We start from the raw sequence: 9265 nt of genomic DNA on the forward strand, positions 1-9265 counted from the left end.
ATAGTCAGTCCATTCCTCAGGCTCTACAGGAAAGACTGCTCTGATACCATAATGTAACACCCTAATTATCAAAATGTCACGCTTCCGGCTGCGCCACTCTGATAGCTCGGGTATTACGACGACCCTTATAATATTTAATACTAAAATATGAGCCTGTTTAAAACTTTAAACCGCAATACCACTCCAAAATACTTTTGTTAGGTAACGTACATCCATACATACTATACAACTTACAAAACTCACAAAGAGTACATACGTATGTATATATATTAAATAATTTTACAAGCATTAGCTAATACAATTCTTATCCCTCTTACAGAATGTATAAAGATAAAGGCGAGGGAACAATAAATAATAACTAAAGCAATACAAAACATTACGACAACAACTAGATAAACTCTTCGTGACTTCTGCATCCATATCCTGAAAAGGGAAATTTGTAGGGGGGGTGAGAATATCATCCTCGAAAGGGTTCTCAGTAGAGGGTTTTTGAGAATTACTATAATAGGATACGTAAAGGTAAAACCGTTATAGTGATTAATAACCGCCTTATGCATCTTTTCAAAAGCAAAAGTTTACTATAAAAGGAAAAATCTGAATTCTTTTCCTAAAAGAGGAAGCTGTTCATTTCAAAAAAATTCAAAAGCCTTTCAAAAGGTTTATCTATGCTGAACCAAATTAGTTTTTCATACTTTTCCAAACTAGAAACATCAACCAGACATGGCTTTCGGCCCACCTCATGATGAACCACGGCTCTAAGCCCAAACAACCCAAACAACAACCAATCTCCACTGTCCAACAGAGTCACAGTCGCAAACACAAATAGGAAATTTCAAGCACAAACAAACAATTACTGCAAGTAGAACAATTAACAGTTAATCACAAGTAATCACAAAGGCAAACCAAGTACAATATGCACACCCAAACAATGTCACATAGATGCATATGATGAATGCCTGTCCTAGTGGCTGATGAGTCTCATCTGTCGGTTATAAAGCCAACCCAACAAGTCCTGGTAGCTAACCATTGGACTGTCCTTCTGTCGTGCATCCTCAACTTGAGTTATTCATAATCATAATCATAATTCACATCCAACACCTTCACTGGTGTATATTCACGGGGGCAAGCTCATCCGACACTTTCACAGTGTCCGACCATACTTACGACATAGGGTCTGCAGATATCGAGTCTCCACCTGGAGCACGTGGTGGCTAGCCACTGCTTTCACCCAGGGAAACTTGTATCTCGGATAGGTGGAGTGCAACAAACATAATATCAATAACTCAGCTTATATGCATTTATTCTCAGCCATAAATCAACATTCATCTTAGCCATCCGGCTTAAATTCATGATTCATAGTCAGCCATGATTCATTATCATATACAGCCATTCCGGCTCATAACATATTCCACGATCAGCCATAATTCATTAACATATATCGCCATTCCGGCTCATAACATAATAGCACTTGCACCATCCAACATCATCAATAGCATAAAATCATCATTTAAGCCATAAATCACTTTTCTCAATTCACTTTACTTTGAAATAAAAAATTAATTCTTTCAAGCCTTGGCTTTAAAATCCCCATTCCTCAAATCATTTCAAGCTCATAAGCCACTTTTCCTCAAACGTAAATTCCCTTTTTTAAAACATTGATACTGAGCACGTGGTGGCTAACCACTTCTCCTCAAACATAAATTTCTCCTTTTAAAATAAGGTCACTCTCCACAACATCTTTCCAAACATTTCAGAAACTACACCAAATCAAAAGCCATTTCCACGAGATTCAAAATCATTCATTCTAAAACAAGATTTGGTAACAAAAGATCCTCAGTAGAGTCTCAAGACTTTAGGGGAGTATAACACAACTCACTTTCTCAAATTCATTTGAAGTCTTTAAAACCTTAGCTTCTCGATTTGAGTAATAAAAATAGAATCTAAACCAAGTCGAGTCGTGTAATCACTTACTCCAACCACATTTTCAAAACCATTTCGTTCCCTTGAACCAAAACCAATTTTAACCCCTTGATAAAAATCTGAAGCGTTTCCAACGGCTCGAAAAATCATTTTTGTTTTGCTAAACCAGAATTCAAAGGATACTTTAAAGCTTATCTAAAACATCAAAGAAATGAGATTTGTCAATCGAAACCCAAATTATTTTAAAGTCACGAAAACTCCTCCAAGTGACAATCTTTAAGTTAAATAAAGATAAACATAAACCCTTTTCACCTTTAAAACAGCCTTAAATCATAATTCTCTTTCGAATGACTTGCACCCAAAGACATACTATTTTTCTTAGGAAATAAGGAGAAATCATAATTCTCTTTTCAATAATTCTTTTCAAAGTGTAGCTTCATCGCTTCCATAATTAATCCAAGTAAAGATAATAAAAAGTCTTAAATTCACAATCCTCCAAGTAAAATAGTAAAGGCATTAAACTCATAATTTTCCAAATAACATTTCAAATAAAGACTCAGATTCTATAGGAATTTCGGCAGCATCTCCCTTAAAACTTGGACTTTACCACCCTTTTCGGGTCCCAACCAAACCATTCCGCCACACTCTTTAAGGGTTTAAAACTAAATCAGCTCAAAATCCAACTGAATCCAAAGGTACATTTCCATTTTCATATTTCAAGAAAACCAAATCAAACTCAAATCAATTTCCAACGGATTAAACTTGATTTCAAAGCTTTAAAGAAGCGACTTTAAAGAAACACTTTAAAATCCGTTTCACAAAATCAAATAATAATCGAATCAACCAAGCATTCATATTCATCCAAGACAACCAACATTACATAAGACTTGTACAATCACTCAAGGATACATTTTTATCACATAATATCCATATATAATAATTCCAATTTATAAAATAAGCTTTTCTGAAAAGGCCCCTACCTCGACTTGTCGAAACCATAACCCAAACGCGTCACAGGAACCTTATCTCTCAACCCGAAATCTCCGACAACCGCAAGCTCAGCTCCAAGCCACTTCTGCGGTAACCAAAGCAACACTAATCGCGACATATAACAACTGAAACTCAATCTTATAGCAATTAACACTGTAAAACCTTAGCATAAGATAACAGAACAGTAACTAAAGGGCTTTCGAAATGACACTACAAGAATTTGACAAATTAGCGACGAATTTTTGCGAGAAATATTTTTTGTCACTAATCCATCACTAACTTGCGAGGAATTTGTGACGCACTAACGATAAAATTAATGTGCGGTCACAAAATACCCGAACTTGAGAAAAAACGACTGATTAGCGAGAGATTTACGAGTAAGTTTGTTTCTCGCATATTGAATTTTGTAGCTAAAAAAAGAGCGAGGAAAATTTCCTCGCTAATTTCTCACAAATTAATTAGCGAGTGACAATGTTCTAGCAAATCAGTCTGTTAGGGGTTCAATCGAATAAAAGTGAAGTAGCGAGGGATATTATTGTCACTATTCCGTTGCAAGTGTTTGATATACAATTAGCGAGAAACAATTCACACACTAGTTCGTCGCTAAATAAACTTTGCGTGAAAAGGCTAATTAGTGAGGAACAATTTCCCTAGCTAATCTGTCACAAAAACTTGAAATGCATTCTGTGATGGACAAATTCCTAGCTAATTTGTCACCAAAGTGTTTATTTTTAGCGAGAAATTCGTTTCTCGCTAATTTGTCGCATAATATTGTAAAATTTAAAATTAGGGTAGCGACAGAAAACAGTCGTCGCTAACTCGTCGCAACGGATATATCATTCAACTAGGAAAGTGTTCCTTGCTAATTAGTTGCTAAAGTGGAAATACGGATATTCAGCACCTATGACCTAAGTAGTGAGAAATTTGTGACTGTTTAACAACTGACACACTTTGTTCGCTGATTTCAAGTAGCTGATTAGCGGGCGAAATACATTTGTCGCTAAGTTGTCGCAAGTTTAATTTAGCGAGCGACTTGACAACTGCAATCTTGTCGCAAAGCAAAAGCTATATCCTACCTATTTTATAGCAAATTACTCGCTAACCTCGTTGGAAATCAGTCGCAAAGTTATAACAAATCCAAAGCTAATCGAGAAAATTTTAGAAGTAACTAGTCGCAATTGAGTCGTTAATCAAAAGCTTATTTTAGCGAGGAATTAGCGACCGTTTAACAGCTGATAGACTTTTCTCGCTTATTTCATGTTGTTACTAATTTGTCAGAAAAAAATGTTAGTCCTTATTCTGTCTTTATTTCATGTTGCTACTAATCACTAACCTCTATATAAATCCATAGAAAATTCATGAAAAATTTGAAGCAAATTTGCCAAGTACGCTAATGTAATTTGTCACAATTTTGTCACTAATCTAAAGCTATTTTAAATGAGATAATAATTAAAGTCTCAAAGTCGTGACTAATAATTAGCTAGCTAATTTTTAATAACAAATAATTTATAATATTCTAGCAAGAAGTAAATTCTCAAAAATTTTACAAACCACTCAAATCAAAAGCTTTTTCTTAAAAAATATTTTCCCCTATTAGATCACAAATTTGTCGTTATTTTTAATAGAAAGTTTGCTGTTAATTTGAATTGAAGTTTTAAATTAATATATTTTAAAGACAAATTAAAAAACTCAATATTTTAAAAAAATGAGAGCATAATGTTGATATTTTCAATCACAAAATATAGGGTAAAATACTTAAATAAACAAAATGCATGCAAATATTACTAATATCAAGGTTGTGAGAACTGGACCGGTCAATGAACTAGTAGAGTAACTGGTTCACTGGTTCAAAAGTTCGACTGGGGTTCAACCGGAGTTCAACTGGTTTAATTAAATATTAAATAAAATTATTAAAAATTAAACATACAATGAAACATGTAGCATGACCTTTTGTGTTACCATAACAATATCTGGTAAGTAAACTAACATCTGATCTCTTCTTATTCTTTTCAAAATTAAAATAAGAAAAATCTAAACCAACATTTAATTTCCTAAATTTAGGGTAAAAGGAGAAATTAAAGAAATAAATTATTGTAGAATTAACAATGCTGAAATGGAAGGGATTAAAGATGAGGGCATGAGGGTGAAGATTTTATTCTGTTTCTGGGCATGTCTTTTGCAACCTTTCTGCTAGGTGTAACAAATTTGTATAAAGAAGCTGTAACACATGTATGTCCTCATATGCAGATCAATGTAAAACACCATGACAACATTAATCATACCACCACCAACTCTAATTCAGAAATCGAAACTCAGAACACAACAAACAGAAAAAATATCAACTCACCCCAATTCAGATTCAAAACACAATAAACAGAAAAAGAAACAGCAACTCAAGAATCAGATCTCAGATTTCAGTAACTCAGTAAAATTAACAAAATACACGACCATAAATTGAAGCAAACAGAGTTGAATCTTTAAAAAATAGAACCTCAAAATCATAGAAATTAACAAAAGGGAAAAACTAAAGCAGAGCTATCGACGACAGAGGAACCAAACTGATGCGACGGAGGAACGAAATAGGCGGCAAGACTACCGGCAAGGGAGGAACGGCGAGACAGATGGGATCGAGCAAACTCACCAACAATGGAGGAATCCATCCGACCGCGCTTCGATCTGCAATTCCACACGACGAAGATGAAAACGATGTAGAGAAGACGAGGATGGACGACCAAGATCTCGAAGCACCCTTTATCTGTCACTGTCGGCGGCAAGGCACCCTCTGGTTGACGAGAAGAGTTCGGCGATGATGGAGGCGGTGACTGCTGTTGGCTGAGAGAGAGAGGAGCTGCTGGCTGAGAGAGAGAGGGAAGTAGCGCCGTAGTGGGTTAGGGATTTTGTGCCATTTTGGTGAGTGAGACTGATGAGAGTGAGGGAGAAAGGTGAAGGGATTTGGGCAGAGAAGAGAACAAGAGATGAGTTGTTGTTGCTGCTGAGTACGATAGGTGATTTAGGGATTAGGGTTCAGCTTAGTTTAGCCTTTTTCTTTTTTTTTTTTCCTTATAGGGACAAAATGACGCCGTTCAAAGTTTTTTTCAAACCAAAAACCCGTTAAAAAACTGGACAGTTCTGCCGGTTCACCGGTTAAGCACCGGTTCGACCAATTTTTTTACCGATTTTTTGCCAGGCGGTTTTTGAGCTTATCCGGACCGGCTAGGTGATCGGTTCCCGGTTAATCCGGTTGAACCGGTCGGTCTGGTTCGATTTTCAGAACCATGACTAATATCACCCAAAGCAAGAAATGATACGTGAATCTCCCAAAGGCGTTTTTTCTACCAATCAATTAGGGTAATTAGATTTATAAATTTTAGTAGTAAGTAGAATTAGACTAAATAGATCTACTAGGTGAGTTTTAACTACACATAAATCGAATCAGGCTAGCTAGATTTATGCATGGGCATGGGTAGTATGTTTTCAAAAAAATCTAACCAGCCTAATTCGATTTATATAGGAGGAAGGGCTTTATATAAATCTTAGATAAGTATGAAGAGACTATGTTATTTGAGTTATAGCTCGTTCACATACCATTGATTTATTAGGGTGACTTGCCTAATAATAATAATAATAATAATAATAATAATAATATGAAGAGACTATGTTATTTGAGTTATAGCTCGTTCACATACCATTGATTTATTAGGGTGACTTGCCTAATAATAATAATAATAATAATAATAATAATAATAATAATAATAATAATAATAATAATAATAATAATAATAATAATAATAATAATAATAATAATAATAATAATAATAATAATAATAATAATAATAATAATAATAATAATAATAATAATAATAATAATAATAATAATAATAATAATAATAATAATAATAATAATAATAATAATAATAATAATAATAATAATAATAATAATAATAATAATAATAATAATAATAATAATAATAATAATAATAATAATAATAATAATAATAATAATAATAATAATAATAATAATAATAATAATAATAATAATAATAATAATAATAATAATAATAATAATAATAATAATAATAATAATAATAATAATAATAATAATAATAATAATAATAATAATAATAATAATAATAATAATAATAATAATAATAATAATAATAATAATAATAATAATAATAATAATAATAATAATAATAATAATAATAATAATAATAATAATAATAATAATAATAATAATAATAATAATAATAATAATAATAATAATAATAATAATAATAATAATAATAATAATAATAATAATAATAATAATAATAATAATAATAATAATAATAATAATAATAATAATAATAATAATAATAATAATAATAATAATAATAATAATAATAATAATAATAATAATAATAATAATAATAATAATAATAATAATAATAATAATAATAATAATAATAATAATAATAATAATAATAATAATAATAATAATAATAATAATAATAATAATAATAATAATAATAATAATAATAATAATAATAATAATAATAATAATAATAATAATAATAAACTCGTAAAATTAAACTCTAAAATTAAATAGATGGATATTTAACCCTAAAATTAAACTCGTAAAAATACAAGTCTAAACAACTTAGCCATAGTTATCAGAACCGGACCGGCCGGCCAGTTCAACTAGAAAACCAGTGAACCGAAGTCCCTATCCGGTTTGGTTCATTATTAAGACCAGACCTGCAATTGACTCGGTCAAAAGCGGTCAAATAGTTAAAAACCAGATGATTTTATCACGAACCAGACTCAGTTTAGGCAGTTGATGACCCGCACTTCCTCCTTGACCCGCGTGCTCCACACATAGACTAGTGGGGTGTGGATCACTATAGGATCATCTATTTGAATCCCCTTCAAAAGTGGCGTCTCTAAGGTTTGATCCTTGAACCTAAGAGTGAGTAAAAGATAGATATTTGTCTCTAAAAACAAACTCGTAAAAATGCAAGTCTAAACGACTTTGTCATAGTTATCAGAACCGAATCGGATCGGACCGATCGGTTCGACTGAAAAAACAGTGAATTGATGCCCAATCCAGTTCGGTTCATTATTAAGATCGGACTTGTAATTAACTCAATCAATGGCGGTCAAAAGTTGAAATCGGACAATTTTGTTACGAACCGGACTCGGTTTAGGCAGTTAACCCGTACTTCCTCCTTGATCCGCACACTCCACACGTAGACTAGTGGGGTGTGGATCACTGTAAAAATATCTATTTGAATTCCCTTCAAAAAGTGGCTTTTTAAGGTTCAATCCTTGAACCTGAGAGTGAGTAAAAATCCCATCTCACTGTGACAAGTGAATCTTCAATAGATGTAATGCTTATAATTTATATATAACATATTATTTTATGTGCCACTAGTAGATTCTTTTATTATATTTGCTCATTATTTTATGTATTATATAAAAGTATCGATTATATCATAATTTACATATAATTTAATTAAATCAAATTTAAATAATATAAAATGTTATTATCATTTAATTTTTACTTTTAATATTTAAATTTTGATTTTATTATAATTTTATATATTTATTAAATTATTACCGGGTTAAATAGTTTGACCAATAAGCTATCAGTTGAACCACACTAACCCAGTGATTCAGTAATTTGATCGGGTTAATTGCTAGTTCGATTCTGATAATTATAGTCTTAGCTTGATCAACAAAAAAAATAATGAATTAAGATTTTTCATGTTTATTAAAAAAATTTTATCTATCTTATAATTTTTTTAATTATTTAAAAAAAAATCAAAATGAAAATTTAAAAACAAAAAAAAATTAGTAACTTAAAAAATAAAGCAAGTTATATTAATTTAAAAAACGTATAATTTCAAAATTAAAAACGCACGAATAAGCGTCCTTTCCATTACTTCAAATAAAAAATTGTATAAACCGTTATTCTGAAAATCGAACCGGACCGGTCGGTTCAACCGAGAATCGGTCATCTAGCTGATTCGGTTAAAACACAAAACTGTTGAGAAAAAACCGATAAAAAACTGGTTGAACCTGTAGTTAACCGGTGAACTATTTGAATCGAACGGTTTTTTCCCAGTTTTTTAATTTTTAAAAAATGAATATATATATATGGGTAAGTACTTTTTTCGTCCCCAAGGTCTGGGGTCAAAATCAAAATCGTCTCCGACTTTTTTTCGTTATTAAAATCATCCTCAACGTTCAAATACGCTTTAAAATCATCCTTTTTACCAATTTTATTTTTTTTATTACCAAACTACCCTTCTCATTAAAAAAATAAAATAAAATAAATATAATTATAAAATAAAATAAATATAAAATAAATAAA

The sequence above is a fragment of the Arachis ipaensis genome, chromosome B8 (assembly GCF_059453495.1).
Source record: "Arachis ipaensis isolate K30076 ecotype BB chromosome B8, ASM5945349v1, whole genome shotgun sequence".
Lineage (NCBI taxonomy): Eukaryota > Viridiplantae > Streptophyta > Magnoliopsida > Fabales > Fabaceae > Arachis > Arachis ipaensis.